Below are 12,690 nucleotides of genomic sequence, written 5' to 3'. Positions count from 1 at the left end.
GGTTGCATCTTAAATCGCATACTTCCTTACCGTATAGTAGGTGAAAAACAGTATGCAAATTGACAGTACTCATAAAAGAGTAGGCAAAAAGTACCCGGACAACCTATACTTCTGGTGAGATTCTGAAGTGTGTATATGATGGACAATTTACTATCCCATGAGGCCACGGGAGAGGATTTGTGAATGGCAGTGAAGTGACATGATAATGACTACTATATAGTACATACTTTTTAGCATATAGTATGTAAGTATGGGATTTCAGATGCAGTCAGTGTCATGCGCGAGATGCGAGACTAAAGAGCAACTGTAAAACCTCCATCTAGCTCATATTTAGCTATATGGTAAACAATGGAAAAGCAGCTCAGTGGAGTGTATAACAACCTTCTGTCATAAATAACTCTGTGTGTGTGTTTCATGAAACAGGTTTTGAAGGACATGAGGGTAAATTACAGGATAACCATTGTTGAATGAAAGATTTTTTAAACATTACTGCAGTTTTACTCAAAAAGGGCAAAATACGCATACCATATTATACACAGGCAAATTTTTGCTGTATTTGAGTATTTATAAAATGTAATAGTTTTACTATGTCAGTGTGCTAATTATTCAGTACACAGTGAAGTTTCGCTACCCTCTGCCACTGGTCCCTGCAGCTCTTGAGCAGTTAAGACAGGCCAAGTACTTTACCAAGCTGGACCTTCACTGCGCCTACAATCTAATTCGCTTCAGAGAGGGAGATGAATGGAAAACGGCCTATTCCACCACCACCGGCCACTATACCCCCTTTCCACCAGTACGAACCAGGTGCTAGTTCAGAGCTAGTGCTAGTGCTAGTTCGGAGTTGGTTCAACTGACGAGCCTTCTAAGAACCAGTTTGCCTTTCCACAGGCTAGAGAGCCACCACAGAGCCAGGTCTTGCGTCACTGTATACGTCTCATATTTCACAGCAAAGCTAGCGCCGCAGCGCCAAACACAAACACACCAGGCTCGTTTGAGATGGATCGGCTTCTCGCAAAGCGATCGGCGCATGACATCAAAGCTCCGCGAGAACGATCCAAAAGTACAAGGAGTCGTATGCTCTACAAACGCTCCCGCGGATCCGCGGCACCCGCCGAATTGGTCCGCGCTGCTCCGATGCATCTCGAACAAGCCTTCTATCAACAATCGCGGATGTTTCACTACTGTTGATGCTCATGGCTTTGCGAACCTACATCAGCATCCAAACACGGCTCGCCGTAATTTGTATATGGCGGTCACAAGTTTCTTGTTGGTCACGGTAACCCCGCCCCCAGCCCCTGACGCAAGCGGTTCTTACTTCTAGCCCAGCAATGTTTTGGTGCTACTTACGAACCGCTTTTTCTGCTTCGGAGCTGGTGCTTTGGGTGTCGAAAGACAAAGAACTGATTTGAAACTAGGCTCTGGCTCCGAACCAGCACTCAAACTGCCTTGGTGGAAAAGGGTATGAGACCCTCGTAATGCCGTTCGGGCTATCCAGCAGTCCCTCCGTATTCCAATTTTTCATCAAAGACATCTTTTGGGATATGCTCAACCGCTGGGTCATAGTTTACATTGACGACATCCTAATTTATTCAAACACCTTCGAGCACGTCCAACATGTCCGGGCAGTGTTGCAACGACTCATCCAACATAAACTCAATGCCAAAGCCGAGAAATGTGAGTTTCATCGTACTTCCACATCTTTTCTGGGGTATATGTTATCAGTCAGGAGGGAGTGGCTATGGATGATGGCAAAGTAATGGTGCGTTCAAGTCATGTCGGAAAGATCGTATTTACGAGCAGAACCGACATGAACACCACCACAACGTCGTAAATACCAGTGGGAAGCTCGTAATTTTCTTTAAGCTCCGATCTGTACGAGTTGGGGACGTGTCAGTCAGAAACATAGTGAAATACCACAATACTTACAGGTAGCTATTTAGCAGTGACATTGTCAGGCTTTTCTATTTACAACGAAGTAAGCTGATTCCCAGCAAAAATACGATAGCATCACAATATAAAAATGTAATAGGCCTATGTAACAATAAATTTTACAATGGCTTCATAAATTAATTAAAAACATAAAAAAGCAACATACAACTAATGCACATTATTTGCTCTACATTTTCTAGAAGCAGAAGTGTTGTTATTTTGTGTAATTAATTTAGAGAAGGCACACCGCCATCTTACTCCGACGAAAGTGACTTGAACGCACCTACTGTCGTACACACGACTTCCCACCTCGTACATATGAACTTCCCAGGAAGACTTGAACGCACCATAAGGGCAGTACTCGTATGGCCACAACCACAAACCCTAAAAGAGTTACAACGATTCCTGGGATTTGCCAATTTCTACAGGTGGTTCATAAGAAACTTCAGTGGCATAGTGGCTCCTCTAACCTCCATGACAAAACAACACTCCACACGCCTCTCCTGGTCCAACGAGGCTATACACGCTTTTCAAGAATTGAAGGAGCGTTTCACCACAGCTCCAATTCTCCGTCATCCAGACCCAGAGCTCCCTTTCATCGTCGAGGTCGACACCTCCAGCACAGGCATCGGGGTTATACTCTGTCAACGGCAAGGTAATCCTGCAAAATTACAGTGATCCCTATTGTTTGTTTTGTTTTTGTATATCTAAATGTTTGTCTTGCATAATAAAAAAAAAGTTGTATAAATGTAAAATGTGGAAATAATTAGTAGGCCTTTGTCTGTCGACTGGTTAAATCGTTAGGGTAGTTGTGGATGGTGTAGCAATATGTTCATCTTTGCCACCACAGAAATAAATTACATTTTAAAACTGTTTTTACTATTTTTGGTCAAATAAATTCAGCCTTGGCGAGAATAGGAGACTTCTTTCAAAAACATTTACAAAATATTAATTATTCCAAAATTTTCACCATAGTCTTCTCTTTAGAGCAGGACTGGGCAAACCTCGGTCCTGGAGGGCCGCTGTCCCTGCAGAGTTTTGCTCTAACCCTAATCAAACACACCTGAACCAGCTAATCAAGGTCTTCAGGATTACACACAGGTGAATTTTGTCAGGGTTGCAGCTAAGCTCTGCAGGACAGTGGCCCTCCAGGACTGAGTTTGCCCACCCCTGCTTTAGAGTATATTAGAATGGTGTTGTGCCGAATTCTGACCCCTGCCAGATTATTAGGCCCCCCGAGTCCCCCATATAGGTTTAAGATTAGGCATGGGGTTAGGATACTGTAAAAAAAAAAAAAAAAAAAAGTTAAGTCTTACTTTTAACTCTAACTTTAGAGTCAAAATTTAATTATAGTATATTACTGTTGATAATCATTTATTAAACCGTGGAAAAACTGATAAAATGTCAGATAACAGAAAACTACTAACTTTCAGATTAGTCTCTGCAATTTGAAGGTTTTTACGAGTTATTTTATCAAGCTGCTCTGTCCATCTAGTTATTTACTTTGAAAAATATAGATTTTCCATGCACAATAAGAAATTATAAAAATGTAATTAGCACAATTTCAAAAAAAGTTTGCATTTTACAGTATTAATCTATTTTTACAGAACCACTCAACTTCAATCAATAAATTACTTAGAAATGCATAAAAATAGCAACCTTTACAACCAATTTCTGTTAAATTAGCAAAATATAGTACCAAATACATTTAATCAAAGGAACATACAATGTCTTATGTACAATGACTAATACTGTACATGTGCATGTCAACTTAACTTATAGGAAATACAAGCTTAATATATAGAACTACATTAAAAGACAATTTCTGTATACATTTGTATTGTAATATTGCTGATATTTTATACATGTATGATGACTCTTACATATGTGAGTACAATAGAAGCAACAATAAGTACAATGACAAGTTAGTCTAGCACAGTATGCATAGAAATTATTATTTTCAGTTAAACAGAAAGATAGTATTAACAGGTCAATTGTTCACAAAAAAAGATGGATATTTAGTAGTCTCTCAAAAATGGTTTGAGTTAGTCAGGTTACTCCACCAGCATGGGACAGTCCAGGTAAAGGTCAGTTAAAGAGTTTGTGCCCCTTTGGGATGGCACCACAAGATGCTGTTCACTTTCAGAGCACAAGCTTCTGGAGGGCGTATAAGTCTTAAGCAGAGAGTTTAGGTACAGGCTTGCTGTTCTGTTGTGTAGCATGTTCCGATAGGAATGGCTTGATCTTCCCAATGTTGTACTGGGCAAATCTGCAAGATCGGGCAGTGCCAGCACTGTGGTCTGTGAAGTTTAACTGATTGATTATAACACAAAGGATGGATGGCTGAAACCACAAGCACTTCTGTCTTGGTAAGGTGGAGTTGAAGGTAAAGGTCATCCAGGTGAAAGTCGGAAATTTCCATCAAGCAGGCTGAGATGCGAGCAGCTACTGGTTGATCGTCTGGCTGGAATGAAAAGTAGAGATGTGTGTCAGGATAGCAGTGATAAGAAAAGCCATGTTTCTGAATGATTCTAGTTACAATTACAACAAAAAATACTGTACAGAACAGTAGCATGTAAAGATGTAAATAAAAATTTGTTGTATAAGAATAGTACTCTTTCCACACCTGGACTGCAATGCTGCTGTAGATCTCCAGTCTTTCCACATGACCTGAAATAAAAAAACAATATCAATCAAATACAAATAACAATTTTTGTACAATCATATTAAAACACAGGGTGACGGCAGGTTAAGGCAATCATGACAGGCACCATTCAACTGACCATGCATTTGCAATTAATGATATTCAGCTAACTTAAAGGCAGGGTAGGTAAGAAATTTTGTTCCAAATTTGTTTAAACTTTCTATATATATATACACATGCATAATTAAAATGTAAGAACTCTGATAAAAAGAGTATAAAAATCGAGTGACTCTAGACCGTTTAATCTGTATTAAACACAGCTCATTATTTCCATCCGGGACGAAACATAGGATTGGCTTAGGCGGCTGTCACTCTCTCGCAACCATGGCAACCACCCTTTTGCCACACATGACCTGCCCACTTGCGCGCGCACGTTTGATTTGGGGAATTCAAGAGGCATGGATCCTAGGAATACCAAAACAATGGCAGAGAAACAGCAAGCAAAATTCACAGTACCGGCCTATGCAGTTAGTGAAGGCAAACCAGGCAAAAAAGGAAGACAGTAACAGTACAAGAAAAGGCAATGAACAAAAAGTCTTTGGATAAACAAAGAAATAAAACGCGAGTTAATATCGGCGTGGCTCTCCAGCGACGGCGAGAACTGAGGGAACTCAAGGGGCTGAAAAGTGACTCCTTTATGGCTTTATTTCTGCTGGACAGGTAAATCTTTCTTTTTGTATTTTGATCATACATATTTTTTTGTTTATTTTTTCATGAAGCATGTGTCATTAGCACACGTAGCTGCGTAATATAGCTAACATAACATTACTTAGCGAGCCGTAGTAGAGACGATAAATAATCTATAGGCCTAGCACAAGATGATAGCTATAGTGTTGAATTGTGCATATTTTTGCTTTAGATAACTAAATACATGTTTAACAGATAGTAGGCCTAACGTTACTCCGCATCTAGGAACTTTTCTTAGAACTATATTTACCCTCTGTCTAACTCTTTTACCATGTTCACCTGTAAGTTTACCTGCACGTTTTTTTCGCCTTTGTTTTGTTTTTATATTCTCTAAGTTACCTATGTTTACTGATGTCTTTATCTTGTATCTGTGTGTGTCGTACACACTTTGTTGTATGTGTGTATTATTATTTTGTGTCTGCAATGCAGTTGTGAGTTGATATTTGAGTGTATGTTACTCTGTTTATCTGTAGAACAACGTATATGTTATGAATCTTACACGAAATTCATCTTCATCACAGTGTAAATGATGGTAATGGAAAAACGTGTATCATGCAACCTGTTTTTAGTTTTGCCTTATAGATAACTAACTCGTTAGCGAATTAAATTATGTTTATCTTCATAATTATAAAGTTATTTTTTATTACATGTGATTCTGACATGATGTCACTACATGCACTGTGCTCCTTCCTCTCCGCTCGTCTCAGGTAAATAATGCGTCTTCCAGCTCAGTGGTCGGAGTCGCACGTTCATGCGTTTTGGGGGCGTGGCTTTGGAAGGAGCCCAGAAGGGAGGGGGTGGAGTGAATGGAAATAATGAGCTGTCTTTAAAACAGTCGTGAGAGGTCTACAGACACTCGATTTTTATACTTTCTTTTTCATAGTACTTACATTTTAAATATGTATTGATATATAAAGTTTAAACAAATTTTGAAAAAAAAGTTTATACATTTTTTACCTACCCTGCCTTTAACTCATGAAAGTATACAGCATCAACGCTCAAGGCAACCTATTCAGCGCAGGGATTCAGATGTCGTTGTGAAATACATTCAGTTCATTCATGTGAACACCTGACATGCATAATTTCATCACAGCAAACCTCAAAGCCATATAAATATCAAGTACTAAATCACATACCACACATAAATATACCAAATATCAATCAAGACGACATACCATCGATACCCCTCAAGCTAAATACCCAGCCGTCGTCAATATACAGTATGGGAGATATGGGAATTGATAACCTATCCTCATACCCTCACACATGCTCACTTTACAAACACATGGCGCCGGGGGACCATAATAAACATACACATTACACAAGGCCAGGAACGATACACCGTCATATATAACAACAAATGCATACATCAATGAATATAAAAACGTACTGCTGGCTTTCTTACCCGCTACCGGACGTGGGGTGCAGCGTTCGGGGAAGTCAACGGCGGCAGGGGAAAACCCCAACACTACAAAGTACAAACTATCCCTCCCGATCTATTCTCACGCGTCGTACAATAATCTCCAGCCCACGTCCCGGCACGGCAGCCTCGGCAATGAACTCAGCAGCACCCAAAAGAAAAACCCCCAAACAAAAAAAAAAAAAAAAAAAAAACTCCCAAACAACAAAAATATCATACCTTTATAGCTTTGATCCCTGATTGCTAATGCAACACAGGTGTTTCTTTTACACAGGCGTTACAATATATTCGGTTCCTGAAATATTCTGTTACACTGGGTGGCGTTTACGCGAATATTCATGATATCCTCCTATTGTGGGCGTGTCCTTGAGAGAACGCGCAAGCGAATGGAACTGAAAATATTACTACACGCTCCTCAAATCGCATCGGTTTAATGGATTATTTAGAAAAGGTAATAAAATATTCAATGTTAGTCAGTCGACATGTTCAAAAGTTTGTGTAATATATGATAAATCGTCTGAGTTATTTTGCCTGATTGAGTAGGCTACAGGACAGGCATTCAGATAAACAATGTTTTACACGGATGTTTTTTCTGTTTAGCTTTTTTATTATTATTTGAGGCTTTAAAACGTTTTTGAAAAGTTAGATTAGTCTGCTTCCTTCGTTTTCATTCTGTGACTACAGTACTGCATAGTGTTGACAACTTGAAATAAACCTCTACAAATGTATCTGTGTCCTAATAAAAATAAGCTATAGACTGGTGTGAACATTCGATGTCAACCTTAATTTCTTGAATATTATTCAATCAATATTGGTGCACATTGAGTTTTTCACTTTTACTGTTTTTCCAGCAAATTTCTTAACATGTAAATATTTGTACAAACAAAAAGATTCAACAACTGAGACATAAACTGAACAAATTTCCTAATGGACAGCACCAGATTTGCAGCTCTTACTGTGAGATGTTACTCCACTCTTCCACCAAGGCAATTCATGTTTTCAAACATGTCTGGTGGGACGTATGGTTACATGTGGTTTGGCGCTGGAAGGGCAATCAGCTGTCCTTCTGTCTCCCTGTAGCACTGTCTCAGGCATCTTACATTACAGACATTGCAGTTTATTGCTCTGTTCTCATCTGCAGTCCTCTTGTCTCCTGCAGCAGGACTTAGGCACATTCACACAGGTGATCAGAGACCCTGGGCATCTTTATTCTGGTGTTTTTCAGAGTCACTTTAGTGTCCTAAGTTATTGTAACTGACCTTGATTGACCTATAGGTACATGTGCAATAATTGAAAAACATGACAAACATTGTTAAAACCCTTTCTAAAGATCTGTAAAGCTTATTTGGATTGTACAAAATTATCTTTAAAATATTATCCTGAAAATGCACTTCTTTTTTTTCATCTTTTCTTAGCTATATTTTTTTTAAAGCAACAAATCCAGTTGTAGGCTATATAAATATTAATTACATTAAATGTTATATGAAGTACAGAACTCTATGAATGTAACTCAAATTGAAAAGACATTTAAAATTTCAAAACAATGTGTGAAAAGAAGCAATGCTAAATGTGAGGTTCTGAGTTGAATATTAAAATAGGGCCTTGACACTTGGGAACAGCCTTCATGTATGTCCAGATCACACACTGCCAGAGCTCTCCAAGACGTCTGAAACAGACTTTACAAGATGATGAGTATAATGTGGAAATATCACAAAAGCAAAACAAAACCATGTTGGTGATAATAACAAGTAGGCTATAACTGTCACAGACACACCAGGCTCTGCACCCAGCCAATCACGTCACGCTCCCTCACCGGAGTGCTGATCACACGCACCTGACACTCATCACCAGCTCAATTAACAGCACTATAAAAGACACTCACAGTCACTCAGTCATTGTCTGGTCTTGTTAATGCATACTAACCTGGGGTGCGGTTCCCGAAAGCATCGTTGGTGAACTATGGTCGTAAGTCCCATTGAACTCTATTGGTAACGACGGAACTTACGACCATAGTTCGCTTTGGGAAACGCACCCCTGAATGCTTACCATATGGATGACTTACCTGTCACCAGTGTGTCTCCTAGATCCTCTGTGTTCCCCAGTCCTCTGTGAGTGTCTCTGTTTAGCATCTGCTCCACGTCTCCCTGTCTTCATTGAAGCTGGTGTGAAGTTCAAGCCAAGTAACTCTGTCTGGATGTATTCTCTGTCTGGGAAACTCCTCTGCTCCACGTCTCTCTGCATTCTTCAAACCTGGTGAGAAGATCAAGTCAAGTAGTACGGTCTTGATATATTCTGTATGGAATCTTCATCTGCCTAACTCACCTGCTCACTGCTCTGGTTGTCTCAATAAACATCATAAACTGTACTTGTGTCTCCGACCTCCTCTGTACTGTAACAATAACGTCATCTTGTAAAGTATCTGTCTTTTCTCTTTTTTTTTCTGTGCATTTGTGCTGTATTATTGCACAGAAATAAACTATATTATCAGAATTATTTTACTTGACTGCTTTTGAAATTGTTTTAAATCAGGTACACATAAGGTTGTTTGAGTATTGTATTATGTTTGACACATTTCAGGGTTTTGTGCTGCAATATCATGCCTGATCAAACTTTAAATAAATGAAACTAAACTATAATTTTCTATCATAATTCTAATATTCTAAACAAAAATAACCTTCTTTAAGTAGCTGCTGGCATGAAGACTGTCATCAAAACAAAGCTTCAAAGATTTATATTCCAAAGGAATATTTTATTACCTTTTCGAAATAATCTATTAAACAAGGTTATAACAGTTGCGACTCACTGTTAGTGTCAGACAGTTGATGTGATCCCACCCTGTCATATGATCAGTTGGAAAGCAGTGAAGAAAAAGTTTAGATAAGGTTGTGCTTAAGATTAGTGAGTAAAGGCAAAGTGAAAGCTACATGGTTCTGTGGTATTCCCCTTCAGTCAAGCTGTGCTTACAAACAGGAACATACAGCTTCAGGCACAGACAAATGTATATGATAGTGTTTATTGTGATCTGCCAGTGAAGAAGGTATTTGTTTGCTTTTTAATGATTTTTTTCTGTTATTATTGTGAACAACTGGCTCAGTGGAAACTGACATTTGTGAATTTATGACTTTTTGACTAGGAATAAATACATTTTATCTCATTGTATTAAAAATTAGGCATTGACTAATTAGCCTTTTCCTGACTGATTTGAAAACTGTGACTGTGTTGAATATGAATGAGTTCAGTGGCTTAAATAACACCTTATTTTACTCTAAATGACCAGTATTTCTCTTTATTGTTTATGTTTCTCAGTCTATCTATGTGGAACAGAAAAATTTAAACCATGAACAGTCCAAAGGTATAGTGCTTTTTTTTTTATTTCATTTTCATTTTATTTTCATGAATTTGTGCAATCTGCCATGACTATAACACTCTAGGATGGAAATTTAGCGCACTCAAGGGATCAGCACTGAGTGTAAAACTATTTTTCCAAAAAAAGCTGCAATATGTATTGCAATATGTTGCTAGTCAAATTATGCAGTAATACAGTGAATTTTATACACTTCAATCATAGATATAATAATAGATGCATAATAATATTATAATAAATAACTTTTAGGAACAAATTTACCTTTTGTTTTTTATTTGTTTGTTTTGTTTTGCGGTCGCACTTTATATCAAGCGACCTTAACTACTATGTCCTTACATTTAAAATGAATAATTTGATACAATGCACTTATTGTGTACATACATGTTTTTACATTGTACTTATATTTAAAAAAAAACCTGCATGTAATTAAGTCTGTAATTAATTTCTGTAATTACATTCATAATTACACTGTTGACCCATCCCTTACACCTTAAACCTACCCTTACCACCAAAGCTTTCCCTAACCTTACTCGTATCCCACCTCAATATAGCAGCAAAAGTGTTTTGCAATTCAATATGAACCCAATAAGTACATTGTACTTATTTTTGATGTAAGTACATAGTAGTTAAGGCCACTTAATATGGGACAAAAATATTTACAATGAAGCCAGCACAATTAATCACTGCATTGCCTCTCCAACCAAAACACAGTAGCCCTGTTACTGAATGATTCAGTGTTTTGATTGAATCAGTTGAGAGAATAATTCAGTGACTCAATCAAAGCCACATACTGTATAGTATTCACCATGTTGTCACTGTCATGTGACCTGCGGAGTTAATTGCATTGCTTCATATTCATGAATGAAAAAAAAAAACATTTCAAATGACTAACCTTCTGCGTGTAATTTAATTTCATTATTTGTATCAGCAACAAGAGTATCTTGCAGATTTATTGTAAAAGCTGCAGTGAATCTAGACTTTTTTTGACGATGGAAAAGTACCACAAAACATATTTAGATTATGGTAAAGAAGATTGGGTGCAGTAAAACCGATACACAATAACACCATTCATGAGTGGTCAGAGCCAGAACTTCTGGCCAGCAGATGTCGCCATATGAACCCGAATCACGAAACATCCGTGTAATTGTTGGCATATGTTAAATTAATAGTATTTTTTGAAGAAGATTACAGCCAAACAACGACACATACAGTATTCCTTTCTCAGATGAAAGTTAATTTGTTGGAAAACTGTCAACATTGTATCTTTGATTGTATCTTTCTGTATAAAAACTGAAAGTGAAAGCAGGACTATTGGTATTCCCCTTCAATCTGTTTACAGGAAATAAACAGAAACGTTTTGTGTCTCTTCGCACAAAGAAGAGGACAGAACACTGTGGGTCACCGGTACGTATGTAGATCTACATTTTACTTGTAGTTATTTGCTCTTCTTCTCATACATACTGTAGTAAGAGTCTCTGAATATAACTCAAGACTTCTCGAATTCACACTTGTAGGAAGAAATAATCTTGAATCTTTTCTTGTTGGCAAAAACATTCATATTTGAAGTGCATGTTATTTTACACCTTAGATGTTCTTCTGGTGTTCTAAATTTTTATAATGTGGATCATTCGTGGTACAATGGCTGTGTCAATGTCCTCAGAATCTCTGTCAGCACAATTCTCTCTTTTTCGTTTCTAATCCGCTGACCCTTGTCTTCTCTCTCTCTCTGTCTCTGTCTCTCAGGTTTGTCATCTGTGAATGTGGTCCAGGAGGATTTGAGCCATGAACGCTCCAAAGGTAGATTGACCGCGTGAGAGCTCTAAGATCCATCGTGACGTCAGACATTTCGCACACGCTATTTTTAGGCACTTGTTCTGACAGAGTAGTATAGGAGGGGAATTAAGCTCTTAGACTTCATTTAGCAAACTATGTCAAGGGGTCTGATTAACTGTGACGCAGTTTTCCACTGATAAGTGTCTAGAGGAGCCTTCCTGGGTTAAAACTTCTAGGATCATTGAGCTATAGTTATCATTTTAGTTCTATTTTAGAAATGTATTTAAAATGTATTGAGAAATGTAGAAAAGGATACTAGTTAGATTAGCCCTGATACATGTTTTGTAGTTTTGATTTTGTAGTTGAATGAATAAGCTTATGATGTAACTGTGTGAGGGTAATGCTTCATGAGTCATTGTAGCTGCTCTAATACTGTACTGAATTAGGCTACTAGATTAGGCTACTACATTATTTAAGGAAAATTGTACTTGAAGTACTTTTGAAGCAAAATACTTGTACTTTTATTCCTTTTACTCTTTAGTTAGGGGAGAGCGGGGTAAGTTGTCACACTTTTCACACTGTCTAACATTTACTGAGCACCATACATCATCATCATCATCATCAGTCCCATGACCTGGTGTGGTCATCGGGTCGCTGCGCTGTTGAACATCTGATCAGGTCCCTCCATTTGTCTCGGTCATGTGCTAGTGCCTGTGTCTCTGCAAAGCTTTTCATGGTCCATTCTGTAATGTTGTCCGCCCACTTCTTTCTCTGTCTACCTCGTCTTCTGCCACCTGGGACACTACCTTGGAG

General features: G+C 38.2%; 1 long non-coding RNA gene across 4 annotated transcripts; it reads right to left on the bottom strand.

Moving 5' to 3' along the window:
* Positions 1 to 3,461: 3,461 nt before the first annotated feature.
* On the bottom strand, positions 3,462 to 9,654 carry LOC125266953. 4 transcript variants are annotated; one of them, XR_007184583.1, is made up of 5 exons: positions 9,544 to 9,654; positions 9,063 to 9,129; positions 7,697 to 8,990; positions 4,556 to 4,599; positions 3,462 to 4,393 (listed from the first exon to the last, which is right to left on the bottom strand). It is a non-coding gene; the product is annotated as an uncharacterized LOC125266953 (long non-coding RNA). The 4 variants fall into 4 exon arrangements; XR_007184584.1 differs by lacking the exon at positions 9,063 to 9,129 and having other exon boundaries at positions 9,544 to 9,631; XR_007184585.1 differs by lacking the exons at positions 7,697 to 8,990; positions 9,063 to 9,129; positions 9,544 to 9,654 and adding an exon at positions 6,960 to 7,666.
* Between the last annotated feature and the right edge of the window lie 3,036 nt (positions 9,655 to 12,690).

Source organism: Megalobrama amblycephala, linkage group LG4 (genome assembly GCF_018812025.1).
Source record: "Megalobrama amblycephala isolate DHTTF-2021 linkage group LG4, ASM1881202v1, whole genome shotgun sequence".
Taxonomy (NCBI): domain Eukaryota; kingdom Metazoa; phylum Chordata; class Actinopteri; order Cypriniformes; family Xenocyprididae; genus Megalobrama; species Megalobrama amblycephala.
Note: the sequence above shows the minus strand (reverse complement) of the source record. Positions and strands in the feature narration are given on the sequence as shown.